We start from the raw sequence: 16138 nt of genomic DNA, 5'->3' as shown, positions 1-16138 counted from the left end.
GTATGGTCCTTTCTGTTTTCATAGATTTGAATCAAAATAACGGATTCAATTCAAAAGCAAACATAAAATCCAGTGAGACAGCAAGGAAAAGACTTGCAAAAATATAATAATGAAATAACTTCCACTGTTCCCACTATAGAGTTTATTTAGAGAAATAGTTATTTTTCATATAAAAATCATGGGTATTAACATTATTCTAAATAAATTGTTAAAAAAATTTTAAACTGTTATTTCTACTATGGAAAATATCGACAGAAGTAACCACATAAACAAAATTATCCTTGGGGTCCTCACTAATTTGTAGGACTGTATAAATATCCTGACCAGAATGTTCTGAAACTATCTGACTACACAGTCGCTGGGCCAGGACTCAGGGATAGTGTGACTGCAGAATTCTCGGTGCAGGAGAGGAGGGATCAGGGCAAAGTCCCAGATGTCCCACAAAGTACCAGATGTAGTTCTCACGGTCTCAGCGTCTCAGAGTCAAGGGCCTTGTTTGGGGCGGGGGCTGTCTGTGTTGGGATCCCTAGTCTCCTCGAGTTGCACTTTCTCTTCGCAAACTGTTGTGCCTTTCTGCCGGGACACTTTCTGTGGCGGCCCTAGTTCTCACTCCCATTGGGTGTCTGGTTTCTAGAAGCCAATCATCGGCCCTACGGTTCCAGGTTATAAAGTTTCCACCGGTACCCACGCCCACCCCCACCCTCCACCGGGACTCGGTTTCTCCCCAGGCCCGGAGGATACCGGTCATGGGGCCGCGAACCCTCCTCCTGCTGCTCTCGGGGGTCCTGGTCCTCACCGAGACCTGGGCCGGTGAGTGCGGGGTCCGGAGGGAACGGCCTCTGCGGGAAGGGGCGAGGGGACCGCCCGGGGATCGGGGGTTTGGGGGAGGACCCCCAGGGAAGGAGCCACCCCGCCGCCCTCGCTCAGACCCGTCCTGTCCCACCTGGTCCCGTCCTGTCCCTCCCCTGCTTCCCGCCCCCTTTTCTCTCCCCCAAGAAGTCCCGGTCCTTCTCCGACCTTTTCGGTCTCGCGCTCCCCTAGCCCCCTCCCACTCCCGGCCCCATCACCTCTGACCCGGGACCCGCGCCGGGAGGAATGTCGGGCCGGGTCTCAACCCTCCTCGCCCCCAGGCTCCCACTCCCTGAACTATTTCTGCACCAGCGTGTCCCGGCCCGGCCTCGGGGAGCCCCGTTTCTTTGCCGTCGGCTACGTGGACGACACGCAGTTCGCGCGGTTCGACAGCGACGCCCCGAATCCGAGAATGGAGCCGCGGGCGCTGTGGGTGGAGCAGGAGGGGCCGGAATACTGGGAAGAGATTACACGAGATGCCAAGAAAGCTCAACAGAGATTGAGGTCAGGCTTGAACACCCTGCCCGGTTTCTACAACCAGAGCGAGGCCGGTGAGCAACGCAGACCCGGGTCCAGGTCACGACCCCCATCCCCAGGGACTGGCTGGGGTCGCCCCGAATCTCTGGGTCCGAGGGTCACCCCGACATTGAGGGACCCTCACCGCTCCCCGATTCGGGAGTAGGCGGGGGCGGGGCGGGGACTTGACCCGGTTTCATCTTCAGTTTGGGTTGAATCACCGCGGGTGGTCGGGGCGGGTCAGGGTCTCACACCCTCCAGTGGGTGTTTGGCTGCGACGTGGGGCCGGGAGGGTGGGACCTCCGCGGGATCTGGCAGAACGCCTATGACGGTGCGGATTACCTCGCCCTGAATGAAGACCTGCCCCTCTGGACCGCGGCGGACACGGTGGCTCAGATAACCAAGCGCAAGTGGGAAATCTCCGGTGAGGCTGAGTTCCAACGGAACTAGCTGGAGGTCAAGTGCGTGCAGTGGCTCCGCAGACACCTGGAGAACGGGAAGGACACGCTGCTGCGCGCAGGTACGAGGGGCACCGGGCCTCCCTGATCTCCTCTCAGGCTGGAGCCGGCTTTCCACGAGGAGAGGAAAATGGGGTCCTTCTGGGAACACCGCCCCAACTTCTTGTCTGGAGAGGGGGGGATCTCCCCAGGTTTTCATATTCTGTAGAAGACAGTGACACACCAGTGGTCCCACTTCTCTGAAGGACAGTTAAAGCATTCAGTGTTTTTGGATAAGCAGAAAAGCATCCCTGAAATAACTGGCCAGTGGTGCCCTTTGACGCTGACTGCCATCTTGTGAACCATGACTTTCTCTCTCAAAGCCTGTTCTCACCCTGAGACCATCTTAGGAGGCCAGACTCCAGCTTTTCTGAGACTTTCAGCCTCCACCCAAATCAGGACCATTGCTCTGTATTTTCCCCTTACATGGAGTCTCCTATGTTGGCACTCACCCTGACTCCAGAACTTTCCAAGAACTAGGAGTTTTGCCCAGACCACAGATTCCAGGCTGGTGTCTGGTGTCTGTGCTGCTTCTTTTCAAACCCATTATCTCACCCATTCTCAGTATGGTCACGTGGTTCTGTTTCAGTGGCCCATGGAGTGTGAATTTTCTGATTCTTCCTCTTCAGACCCTCCAAAGGCACGTGTGACTCATCACCCCATCTCTGACCGTGAGGTCACCTTGAGGTGCTGGGCCCTGGGCTTCTATCCTGAGGAGATCTCACTGACCTGGCAGCGAGACGGGGAGGACCAGACTCAGGACATGGAGCTTGTGGAGACCAGGCCTTCAGGGAATGGAACCTTCCAGAAGTGGGCAGCCCTGGTGGTGCCTTCTGGAGAGGAGCAGAGATACACGTGCCATGTGCAGCATGAGGGGCTTCAGGAGCCCCTCACACTGAGATGGGGTAAGGAGGGGGTAGGAGTGGAGATTCCTCTCAGATAAAGCAGGAACCCTTCTGGACACGTTCAGCAAGGTCAGAGGCTGAAGCCTGAAGTCTGGCCCCTTCCCTTTCTTCCACAGAACCTCCTCAGCCCTTCGTCTTCATCATGGGCATCATTGTTGGCCTGGTTCTCCTAATGTTTGCTGTGGTGACTGGAGCTGTGATTTGGAGGAAGAAGCGCTCAGGTAGAGAAAGGAGGGAGGAATCTGAGTTTTCTTATCTCACTGGCTGGGTTTCTGGCCCAATGGAAGTTTGGCTGCCTCGTTACTGGAAAGTACCCTCCACACACATGTGGAATATGAACTGATGCTAAGACTGACCCTTTTGTAAAGTACATGTGAAAATGAAAGACAAATTTTTCATCTTCATAATTCCATTTGGGAGCCTGTTTCTCAGCATTTGAAGGTCAGAAGGGAATGTGCCTGCTGAGGACAGACCTCCAGGAAGGCAGGTGGTCCAGTCCCCTCACGTCTCCTTCCTTCATGTTCCTGAGCCTATCCTGGATTTTTGGTCACAGTTCTGAAAAGTTCTTTGTTGTCCAGACTAGAGAGTTCCTCTAGAGTCTCATGACTCAGTCTGCTCCATGGTCTCTCACGTGATACTTTCTTCTCACAGGTGAAAACGGAGGGGGCTACACCCAGACTGCAAGTAAGTACAGAGGGAGTGTGATTCCTGAAACCCTTGTGCCAGTGTAGACAGGAGGCCATGGGGGGCTCACCCTCCTCAAAGTGCCTTCTCTAGATTCTCTCCTGTGGGTTCTGACCACATCCTGGTCTTGTTCTCCCCCAGGCTGTGACAGTGCCCAGGGTTCTGATGTGTCTCTCACAGTTCTTAAAGGTGAGATCCTGGAGAGTCTAGATTGGGAGAGGAGTTGGAGCAGAGGGGACACACTGGGTGGCGGGGATCTTTGAGTGGACATGTGAGCATGTGGGGGGCTGTGGAGAATGTGAGTGCTTACATGACAGACCTGAACTGGTTCCTGATTCTTTTCTCTCACAGCACAGTGAGACAGCTGCCTTGTGGGGACTGAGTGATGCTCTGTCCCACTTTGTGACGTCAGATCCCAGACTCCTCTTTCTGAAGCTGCATCTGAATGTATCTGTGCTCCTATTAGCATAAGATGAAGAGGTCGGGAGACTGCCAACCTCTTCCAATCCAAACTCTGGGATTTGAAAAGCGGTACCTAATAGTCACAGCCTTGGATCTTTTCTGAAGAGAAAATATCATTATGTGTAGAGTGCAGACTGGTGGATGTGAGAGGGAGGGGTGATCAGATCTTGTGGGGAAGGTACATGCAGCACTGATGTCAGTGTGAATGATTAATGTACTATAGCTTCCGTGAGAGAGCAAGTGGCCTGAGTTCACATAAATAAATATAGAATACAGAGCCATCTGCACTCATCATTCCTTCATCTGATATTTGCTGTGTGCCAAATAATGATGCTCTATATTTGCATCTGGGAAACCTCAGTGAACTAACAACAGACACACTTTGTTGGCCTCGTGCCCTATGTTCTGGTGAGATGAGGCAGAGTGAGGCTATAAGTGAGGAAAGTGTCTGCCTAGAGACTGGCAAGTGCTCTCAGGAAGGTTACTGAGAGTAGAAGTGTGTGGGTACAGGGAAGGTGGCTGTTTTACTAGGGTGGTCAGTGTAGGCCTCGTTGAGGAGATGATATCGGAGTAAAGGTGTGAAGGACGTGAGAGAATGTCCACTAGGATCTCTGGGGGAAGTTCTCTCCAGGCAGAGGAGACGCCAGTGCAAATGCAGGAGGGCAGTAGAGTGTATGTGATCAAGGAAGAGCCAGGAGGCAGGTGTGTGTGGAGGAACGAGGAACTGAGATGAGATCCAGTGTCTGGCCAGATCATGTGGACCTCCAGCATATTGGAAGGTGTCTGATGTCTGTGAAAGATGTGGACTCATAAGATGGTTTGAATAGAAGATGACCTGGTGTGACTGCTCGCTAGGAGCATCAGTCTAACTGCTGTGCAGAATCAGGAGGTGAAGGGTGAGCGATGCAGTAGAGGAGCCTGTAGGATTAGTGCAGGGTCCAGGTGGGGATGCTGGTGCTCCCCTGGACCCTCATTAAATCTAGACAGTCGGGAGTAGAGCCTGAGAATCTGCATTTGTAATAAGGTTGATGCTGATGCTGCTGGTCTCCAGGTCACACTTTTAGTAGCAACAAAGTACATAGACCAGGATTCCCACATGCTGTGTATCAGCCTCGCACACAGAGGTTGCTAAATAAGCAATCCCTTGGTCTTGTCCTAATACTCTGAGAAGGTGGTTCTGGGGAGAGGCTGAGCATTTCGGAAAAGCCCCACAAGCAATTCTGACGATCAGCCAATTTGGGAATCCTGAGGTATATGAGAGTGAGTGGCCAGAGAGGGGCCTTAAATCCACATTTAAAAGTGGTTTTTTTCTTCAGAAAGAAAAGGGAATTTATATTGACAATTCATATTGTCAATTATGAGGTGTGATGTTGAGAAATAATGTTGTTCTTATTCCATCTGAAGACTTAGGCAGTGGTTCAGAGTTCAGCGTAATGAAATCCTTGCTCTCTGAAACTATTCTCCAAGTTGAGTTCTCCTCATTCATTCTTGGAGCTAACAATGGGATCCAAATTAAGTTAGACATACACTACTATATATATGTATGGCTCCATGGGAACAGGACCCACAGTGTCCACTCCAGGCCAGATCCCACAAAGGAACTTTCGCCCCTGCTGGGGCACAGTGTCACTGTTCACACAGTGAGCCCCTCAATCTGGACGTGGACCCCACGCTGAGGACGGCTATCACTGAGGCTCCTGACAACTGGGTGTGGTGTGACTCCCACTCTCGACAACCCTGTCAGATGCATCCTGCATAGTTCCAGCTTCTCTGTGTCTCAGCGGCCTGAGTAGAGTCTGACATGTGGTCACCTGAGTGGTGGGACCTCAGCTTCATGCTGTGTGCTCTGGCAAGAATATTTGGGAAAGTGGGTTTTCTTCTTTAATGGAATAAGGTGGTCTCTGCCTCCTACCAAGATTCAGTGTGGAATTCTCCTAATCTGGAAATGCTCCTAATCAGGTGAGGGGGAGAGAGGGATGGACAAGAATGTCAAATTTCAATTGTTAGAGCAAAGATCTGGAAGTGGAACTTGATCTGGTACAATGTAGGCACTCGGGTTTGACTGAAAGAACAAGTGACTAATAAGTGACATCCAGGATAGAGATCTGCTTGCTTACGTGTTTGTTTTGTTTTGTTTTCATTGGAGTGTAATTGACTTACAATGCTGTGTCACTTTCTGCTGGACAGTACAGTGAATCAGCTATAAATATATCTAGTCTTTTTAAGATTCTTTCCCCATATACGCCATTAGAGAGTGCTGGGTAAAGCTCCCTGTACAATGCAGTATCCACAGCACTTTAAAGTGCTGCCCAGGTGGTGGTGGAGGGAGATCCTAGGAGGATGGCTCTGCTCCAGATGCAGAAGTATCCAGACCAGGTGGGAGCACGTCAGAAGGGTCCAGGACAACATTTCCAAAAAAGGAAAAACTGATGGAATATCCAAAGTATCCATACTTCGTGAAAGAGTCATGCAAACAGAGCAGTCATTAGAGCTGAATTCATGAGAGCTTCATAGAACATAATCAACAAAAACAAATCCTCATCAAGAGGCTCTTTAGTTCTTCATTTCTGCCATTAAAGTGGGATCATCTCCTTTTCTGAGGTTGTTATTTATTTCTCCTGGCACTTTTGATTCCAACTTGTGATTCATCCAGCCCGGTGTTTTGCCTGATGTATTCTGCATGTAGTTAAATAAGCAGGGTGACAATGTATAGCCTTATTATACTCCTTTCCCAATTTTAAACGAGTCCGTAGTTCCATGTCTGGTTCTACCTGTTGCTTATCGACCTGCAGACAGGTTTTCAGTAGACAAGTAAGATGGTCTGGTATTCCCATCTCTTGAAGACTATTCCACAAGTTTGTTGTGATCCACACAGTCAAAGGCTTTAGCATAGTCAATGAAGCAGAAGTAGATGTTTTTGTGGAATTCTCTTGCTTTCTCTGTGATCCAACAAATGCTGGCAATATGATCTCTGGTTCCTCTGCCTTCTCTAAACCCAGCTTGTACATCTGGAAGTTCTCAGTTCACATACTGCTGACTCCTAGCTTGAAGAATTTTGAGCATAATTTTGCCAGCATGTGAAATGAGTACAATTGTACAGCAGTTTAAATATTGTTTGGCATTGCTCTTCTTAGGGATTGGAATGAAAACTGACCTTTTCCAGTCCTTTGGATCGCTTCATTTCCTCATATGTAGAAAAGCATTAAACCCTTTCATGGTGAGATCAGCTCCTTGTGACTAGCAGAAAATCTTGGGAAGATATGTACTTGATTGCACTGAACTCCCCCTTTACCAAAATCATATATACTGACCTTCCCTCCCTACCTCTTTGGAGCTGTTTCTCAGAGCTATCTGAGGTGATGTCTCCCAGGCTGCAGTCCTCATTGTGCCCCAAATAAAACTTAACTCACACATCTTAAGTTGAGCATCTTTTTAGTTGATCAGTGTATTAGTCATGGAAAAGAAAAAGCTGAATGAACTAAGTATGATCAATATATAAATAAAGTGGGAAACTGAAGGAATGGGAAGAGTGAAAGAAAGCAGTGACTGTTAACTATTGCATCAGCCCCTGTGTGATGTGACAGACAGTGGCTGTGACAGAAAAATCAAGCAGCGGTTCTAATAAGGCATCATGTTTAGAGAGTTGGAAATAAAAGCCAAAAGAATCAGCTAAACATTATTCAAAGTGGTCTGCTTTCCTATGGGAAAGCAGAAATTGAGAAGTATCAGGATTATAATAAGAGTCTGTATCACGAGAAATCATGCACAGATATTTGACTTCTTAATTTACAGCCAGTGGTGCCTTTGATGGTGAACACAGGTGACTCCATCCACCTCAGACAGGCCAGGTGAGGACAGGGGAGGGGGCACTCGGTGGGCAATTTGTAAGCTGTGCCTGGACCTGCTGTTACTGTGTTCTTCAGTGAAGTTGCTCCAGTCTTTAAAGGAAGTCACACCAAGTGTAAGTTATGTTTCCAGTGGAAGAAGGCAGAACCTTGGTGGGTATTTCCTGGATCGTTAGATACTGATTTTTATCCAGGCCGGCGGAGCCGATTCAAACCCAACGTTCGGAGGTAGATCCTTTGCTTCCTGGGTGAAAGGGAGTCTGGAGGAAGGGTTTTTGGTTCTTAGAATCTAAGGGCGAGACCTGAGCGAGGGGTGCGGTTGGGGGTGGCTGGAAGAATCATTTCCCTACTCATGAATCTCAGAATTAACCCAGACCGTGTTTAAGTAAGTCGGATTCCAGATCCCCCTCGGAACTACCAGCTCGGAATTTCCGAGGACCAGGCAGGTGTTCATCTTCTCATCCGGGAGTTTGAGAACCAGAAATCTAACTGCAGCTCGCTCTGCTCCCAACCTGCACAGAAGTTCCTTTATTCTACATTCATATCTGTGAACAACGTTCATTTCTTTCAGCCCAAGATCTGGGGGACAGGTGATTTCCAGCCCTCCCTCTGAACTCTGGCCCGGCAGAAAAAACTTCAGGGCCGCCCTGCGAAGCCCCGCCCTGGGTTTCGTGAGCATCCCAGTGGGTATATTCGGTTTCTCCTCCGGACCAGGCAGTGGCGACCGAGGTCTGCGCAGAGAGAAAGACGTCTCCATGTGGGTGAGTCCAGGGATACAAAGGGGAGCATGGAGGGAGAAAATGTCTTTTATGGGCCACAGCAGGACAGGCTGGGAGCGACGTTGGAGAGACACCTCTGGGGGGTCTTGAGGTGGAGTGGGGAAGAGACCTTTGTGTCTTCGTACAAAGACAACTTGGGAGACTTGGTGGGTGAGGGGAGGCAGCCACATCTAGATCCTCGGGAGCACCCATTCCCCTGAGCCGTATACCACCAGGGCATCTTCCACACCCAGAATGAGCAGGATTAGCTTTATCCTAATTCGTCATTCTAAAGGCTCTGCAACAAACCTAGCCTATTAGTATGGAAGTGTTAGAAGTCTTTGGGGGAGGGTAGGGGTGAGCTGAATGAGACATTTTGCTGAATTTGCACACCTAAGACCTCCTCTATGGGACTTCCCTGGCGGCTTAGTACACAGTGCTGTGGGTATGTGAACTCAGAGAAGGTGGTTTTAGTCGCTAAGCCGTGTCCAACTCTTCTGACTCCATGGGCTGTAGCCTGCCAGGCTCCTCTGTCCATGGGATTTTCCAGGCAAGAATACTGGAGTGGGTTGCCATTTCCTTCTCCAGGGGATCTTCCTGACCCAGGGATCGAACCTGGGCCTCCTGCATTGCAGGCACATTTTTTTTTTTTTGCCTACTGAGCCACCAGGGAAGCCTGAACTCAGACATATAGAGATGTTATTGAACAAATTTTGTCTGAAAAAAATAACAAACGTGATGAGTGGGGAAAAAACATGTTTATTACTTATTCATATAATTTTTAGTGTCCGGTGAAACTTGAAAGGTTGTGAAGAGGTTTTCCACATGAAAAATCTAGCAGATGAGTACATGTGACCCTAGTAAAATTTAAAGCATACAAGCGAGGGCAAACACAAGATTTGTCCAGGAACTTAAAATACTCATTAAACAAGTATTCAGGGATTTCCCTGGTGGCCCAGTGGCTAGGAATCCGAGCTCTCACTGCCAAGGGCCCAGGTTCTATCCTTGGTTGGGAAACTAAGATTCCATGAGTCGTATTGCAAAAAAACCCCAAAAAACATTAAACAAAAAACAAAAAACCTAAGTATTCAGGTGCTGGTCCTGCAGCTCTGTGGCAAGCCGCAGAGTCGGGGTTCTGTTCCGCAGGATGGGGTTTGTTAAAGTTGTCAAGCACAAGGCCTCTTTCAAGAGACATCAAGTGAAATTCAGAAGACAACGAGAGGGCAAAACTGGCTACTATGCTTTGAAATGATCGGTAATCCAAGATGAAAATAAACACAACACACCTAAATACAGAATGATCGTTCGTATAACGAACAGAGATATCATTTGTCAGATTGCTTATGCCCGTGTAGAAGGAGATGTGATAGTTTGTGCAGCTTATGCTCATGAACTCCCAAAATATGGTGTGAAGGTTGGCCTGACAAATTATGCTGCAGCATATTGTACTGGCCTGCTGCTGGCCTGCAGGCTTCTTAATAGGTTTGCTATTGACAAAATTTATGAAGGCCAAGTCGAGGTGACTGGAGATGAATATAATGTGGAAAGCATTGATGGTCAACCTGGTGCCTTCACCTGTTAACTTGGATGCAGGACTTGCCAGAACTACTGCTGGGAATAAAGTTTTTGGTGCCCTAAAGGGAACTGTCGATGGAGGCTTGTCTATCCCTCACAGTACCAAACAGTTCACTGGTTATGATTCAGAAAGCAAAGAATTCAGTGCTGAGGTACATTGAAAGCACATCATGGGGCAGAATGTTGCAGATTACATGTGTTACTTGATTGAAGAAGATGAGGATGCTTACAAGAAACAGGTCTCTCAGTACATAAAGAACAACGAAACTCCAGACATGATGGAGGAGATGTATAAGAAAGCTCATGCTGCAGTACGAGAGAATCCAGTGTATGAGAAGCAGCTTAAGAAAGAAGTTAAAAAGAAGAGGTGGAACCGTCCCAAAATGTCACTTGCCCAGAAAAAAGATCGGGTAGCTCAGAAGAAGACAAGCTTCCTTAGAGCTCAGGAATGGGCTGCCGAGAGTTAAAAGTTTTAAGTTGAGTCGCTCAGTTGTGTCCAACTCTTTGCGACCCCATGGACTGTAGCCTACCAGGCTCCTCTGTCCATGGGATTTTCCAGGCAAGAATACTGGATTGGGTTGCCATTTCCTTCTCCAGAGGATCTTCCCAACCCAAGGAGCGAACCTGGGTCTTGTGTATAGGTACATCAATTTATTGTTGTTAATCTTTGAAAAATGAATATGAGGCTCAAGTCTGGTGATTGCACATACCAGATTTGAAATTGAGAGAACAGCATCGAAACATGTGTATTATCAAGTGTGAAACAGATCACCAGTCCAGGTTGGATGCGTGAGACATGTGCTCGGGGCTGGTGCACGGGGATGACCCAGAGGGATGGGATGGGGAGGCAGCGGGGAGGGGGGATCAGGATGGGGAACACATGTAAATCCATGGCTGATTCATGTCAATGTATGGCAAAAACCACTACAATATTGTAAAGTAATTAGCCTCCAACTAATAAAAATAAATGGAAAAAAAATTGATAATTGTAAGGGTGAAGTGAAGTTGCTCAGTTGTGTCCGACTCTTTGCAACCCTGTGGACTGTAGCCTACCAGGTTCCTCCATCCATGAGATTCTCCAGCCAAGGATACTGGAGTGGGTTGCCATTTCCTTCTCCAGGGATCTTCCCAACCCAGGGATCGAGCCCGGATCTCCCGCATTGCGGGCAGACGCTTTACGGTCTGAGCCACCAGGGAAGCCCAATTGTAAGGGTATCTACTCTAAAAGCTTTACCTCAACACTTGGCTTAGTCTCCACTGGATTGCTGCTTGTTAATCAGTCTCACTTCACAATGCTTAGGAACCTATGTCCTAAGGGCGATTTCCTTTTGGTTTAATCCCATTTATTTTTCTAACTTACATGTTGACAAAATACTATAAATTGACTTATTTATACTTTGTATAAAATGAAAGCAATAGCATTTGTTCCTTTCTTTGTTCCCATAGTGTATAAATAAAGTGATAATATGAAGGTTCCTACAAGTATGTCCAAAAGCAAATTGATAAAACATCCCCAAACACAAAAATAATTCCTATTTAAAATAGTAAACATAAATTGCAAAATCATCCATCATTTAACAAATATTAATTTGGCACTTTCTCTATCTCAGACACTATGATCAATGACAAAAATGAAGAAGGAAGGGTCCCTTTTTTCCAAAATTTTACCACCTAATAAAGGATATGAATAAATATAAAAGGGTAAATTCTGTATGTATGAAGAGGCTCTCAAAATATAATGGTCAGCTTAATCTGAAGTTATCAAGAAGTAACTTGGTAAGATTTGATGTTTAAACAGAATCTTGAAGAATTATTCTTCAAGCTCATTCACTTAAAAAATGAAGAGAAATGCTGTATCAGACACAGTGACATATAATGGGAATGTGTTCATGTGGTACTTTATGGCTACACATTGAATGTATGAGTTTCAATTATGTATATAAATCACTACTCTGATGCAAGAGAAATACAGCTCAAGTGAACTTAAACATATAAGAGAAATCTGAACTGCAGAAAGTCAACAGTAATCTTTAGGGCAACGGGATCCAGAGACACAACTTCTGTTAGTGCTCTGTTTCTCCATCTTTGTCTCTAATCTCTTCTTTGTTTTGCATCTTATTGTTTGTTCTTTTTCACTCTGCCGGGATCTCTCTACAGGGTGAAGAACACGAACACAGGGAGTTAGAGTCCCACATGCTGATAACTCCATCAAGAGAGAAGAAAGATTTTTCTCTTCCAGCTGCAGAATGAGAACCTCCAGGGAAGGAGTAATAATAAAATAGGTCCAGTCTGAGTCTTAAAAAAGGAAGCAAATATAATAGCTCCAAACATGATTACAGGTAAGGTAGGTCATAGTCGGATTATTGAGAATTGTTTAAGCTATGCAACATTTGGATTTCACCCATTATCTTAAAGGGGATCAGTGAAGGGCTTTCAATAGAAGAGTAATATATCTGGTTTCTATTCTTAAAGCACAAAGAAGGATGGGGTAACAGGAGAGGGTAGGGGGCAGGAGATGGTTGCCTTGATCTATATGCGAGATGATAATGGTTTGAATCAGAATAATAGCAGTAGAAATTTAGGAGAAATTGAGTAAATGGGACTAGTACTCACTAGTCATATGTGTGTGAGAAGGAAAACTATAAGGAATGACTAGAAGATTTCTGGTTTGAGTGCTAGGTACATAATGGTACTGTTAACCAAAATGAGACAAAGAGGAAAGAGACAAATTCAGCCTGAACAAATTGAAGATTAAGTGAGATATCGAGGTGATGTCTATCAGCATCTTGGTTATCTAAGACTATAGAGAAGACTATAGTCATCCAAGCTGGGAATATAAAGTTGGGGAATATTCATATAGACATGGTAGTCAAAGTCATAGAGAAGACTGAGGTGGCCAGGAGAATATGTAAGGCGAGAAAAGAGAACAAAATGCAATTGTCCCTTGAAATTCTCGGGGACTCATTCCAGGACCCCATACAGATGCTCAAACTCATCATACAAAATCATGTGGTATTTGCATATAACCTACACATATCCTCCCATATACTTAAACTTATCTCTAGATTACTTATTAATATAATGCCTAATACAATGTAGATGCTATGCAAATAGTTGTAAACACAAGGTAAATTTTGAAATAAATAGTAAATAGTAAATTCTGAAATAAAAAAAATAAATAGTTCCTGGTGCAGGGCAAATTCAAGTTTTGCTTTCAGAAACTTTCTTGATTTTTTAAAATATATTTTTGGTCTATGTTTGGTTGAATCTGCAGTTGTGAAAATGAGAATATAAGAAGCATATTACATAGAACTCTATAGACTTAATGCATGACTGTTGACTTTGTAAACTGCCTGTTTGACTGAACTATATTCCCATTATCTTTTTGGTACATTTCCAGTTGAAGTGGGCTAGTGATTCTCTTACTAGACATAAGGAGGCAGAAAGGAGCTGCCTTTCTAGATATAAGGCATATATCTAGATGCCTTATATGCCTAGATATAAGGAGGCAGAAAGGACAGCTATTTTGTTTTGTTGTCTAATATGTGGAGAATGTTCCATGTGTCCATGAGAATATCTATTCTGCTCTTGTTGGTTGAGATATTCTGTATATGTCTATTAGGTCCAACAGTCTATAGCGTTGTTGAAGTCCTCTGTTCACTTGCTGATCTTCTGTTGGATTGACCTACCCATTACTAAAAGTAGAGTGTGGCAATCTACTGCTACTTTGCACTATTTCCCCCTTCAATTGTGTCAATGTTTACTTCATGTAGTTGGATCCTCTGCTACTATGAACATAAGTATTTACAAGCATTATGTCTTCCTGGTGAATTGATTATATATGATTACATAATGTCTTTCTTTGTATTTTATAACAGTTTTTACTTAAAATTTATTTTGTCTGATATAAGCATAGCCATCCCTATTCTCATTTGGTTCCCATTTGCTTCATATATATTTCTCCATTCTTTTACTTTCAGCCTAGTCATGTCCTTATATCTAAAGAACATATATGCTCTTTTTAAATAGTATATAATTTGACCTTGTTTTTCACCCATTCATACACTCTATGTCCTTTGACTGGAGAGTTTAAATCATTTATATTTGAAGTAATTGATGATAGAAAAGAACTTTATATTGTCATTTTGTTTATTGTTTTCTGTATGTTGTATAATTATGTTGTCCCTCTTTTCCTCTCACTGCCTTTCTCTGTGGTTTATTTTTATACAATGACAGACTTTGATCCCTTTCTCATTTTCTTTTGTGCATTTTCTACAGGTATTTTCTTTACCGATTATATAAAACATATTATAACTAAAATAATCAATTTTAAACTGATAACAAATTAAGTACAGTGACATAACAACTCTACTTCAAGTCTTCACCACTCCTTTGTTATCAATGTCAAAAATTCATCTTTTTAAAAATATTTTTAACCCATTAACATATTTCATAAGTATATTTTTATAATTTAAGCTCTATATCTGAATTGAAAATGATTTATGTACCACCATTAAAGGATTCTGTATTTATCTATATACTTCCCTTACCAGGGAGAGTTTTATATCCTTTTGTGTTCCTGCCTAGGGTCTTTTATTTTAACTTGAAAGACTTTCTTCAGCAACTCTTGTTAAGGCAAGCCTAGCAGTGATGAGCTCCCTCAGGTTTTATCTGGGAAGTTCCTTATTTTTCCTTCATTTTTGAAGGACAGTTTTGCTCCATTTAGCATTCTTGGTTGGCAAGTGTTGCTTTTTTTTTTCTTTCAGCTCTCTGACTGTATCATCCTACTCCCTCTGGCTTGTAATGTTTCTGCTACAAAATCCTCTAATAATTTTATGAAAGAACCCCTGTATATACCAAGACTTTTTTTTTTTTATTGTGATGCTTTCAAGATTCTTTATCTTTGTTTGTGCGTCTCATACATTTATCCTCCTGAGTCAGCTTACCTATGCTATATCACGCCTGCTGCTTAGTTGTGTCCAACACTTTGCAATCCTATGGATGATAGCCCACCAGGATCCTCTGTCCATGATTTTTTCCTGGCAAAAATACTGGAGAGGGTTGCCATTTCCTTCTCTGAGGTCCTTCCAGAGCCAGAGATCAAACCCATGTATTTTGTATCTCTTGCATTGACAGATGGATTCTTTACCGCTGGGCCACCTAGGAAGCCCCATGGGTAAACTGAAAAATGAAACTCCTGGACTTGCAAACCCAAGAGCAAAACCATGGCTTCCTAATCAGTTTATTTCCCAGGAAGCCCTCTCTTAACTGTAAACTGTGAGCTCCTTCCTTTCTCAGTGGAAGCTTCTACATGGACTGTTGGGATCAGAGCTCCAACCCATACAGGCATACTTTTACTTTTAAATTGATCCTGCAAGATAATCAAGCAAAACACTGGATTAACACCTAGACAATGTTTGAGCTCTGTACTAAATAATTTTAAAGCTAGTAGATGGAGTGAGCTGATGAGGAAGACTACGAACAAGTCATGTTCTTCAACTCGGTCAAACTGCTGATGGTCATACAAGTTAACAAGAAGTTAAGCCTGTTCTCATTAAATCGGCTTAAAAGAAACAGAATACTAAAACAAATTAGTAAATCTTGTTTTCTTAATAAACATTGTATCATCTCTGCACAGCTTTGTTACTGGCATTAATAGAATACCTTAAATAATAACCTGTCACAGTGAAACGGATTCACATTCTATATCTATTCACATCTATAATTGATGCCATAGCTGTTTGACACTATTGCTTGAATGAATACAACTTATGTGACTTCACAAACTACAAACACTACTAACATAATAGGTATTAAAATACCTTGAGTGATATGAGCACTAAGACTTAGAGTTGCTCTCATGAATGATAGTATTATTCACTCTAGCCATGGTACTGGAATCTGTACATTAACACCCCTGCAAAGGAAACTGAAAGGATAGAATACTTGTCTATACTAAAGGAACTTCATAAATATAAATTTAATCCTACTGTAATCATCCAACATTGTATATTTTCTTTTAAACTAACTTTCATATCTGGTCTACT

General features: G+C 44.4%; 2 pseudogenes across 1 annotated transcript; both read left to right on the top strand.

Moving 5' to 3' along the window:
* Positions 1–670: 670 nt before the first annotated feature.
* Positions 671–6124, top strand: LOC122434382 (annotated as a pseudogene). The gene is made up of 8 exons (XR_006267358.1): positions 671–810; positions 1131–1400; positions 1610–1885; positions 2492–2767; positions 2884–2988; positions 3419–3451; positions 3593–3640; positions 3806–6124. The product of XR_006267358.1 is annotated as a BOLA class I histocompatibility antigen, alpha chain BL3-7-like (transcript).
* Positions 6125–9591: 3467 nt separating this feature from the next.
* LOC122434383 lies at positions 9592–10652 on the top strand (annotated as a pseudogene).
* Positions 10653–16138: the final 5486 nt, after the last annotated feature.

The sequence above is a fragment of the Cervus canadensis genome, chromosome X (assembly GCF_019320065.1).
Source record: "Cervus canadensis isolate Bull #8, Minnesota chromosome X, ASM1932006v1, whole genome shotgun sequence".
In the NCBI taxonomy this organism is placed as follows: domain Eukaryota; kingdom Metazoa; phylum Chordata; class Mammalia; order Artiodactyla; family Cervidae; genus Cervus; species Cervus canadensis.
This window is presented reverse-complemented; position numbering and strand designations above follow the sequence as displayed.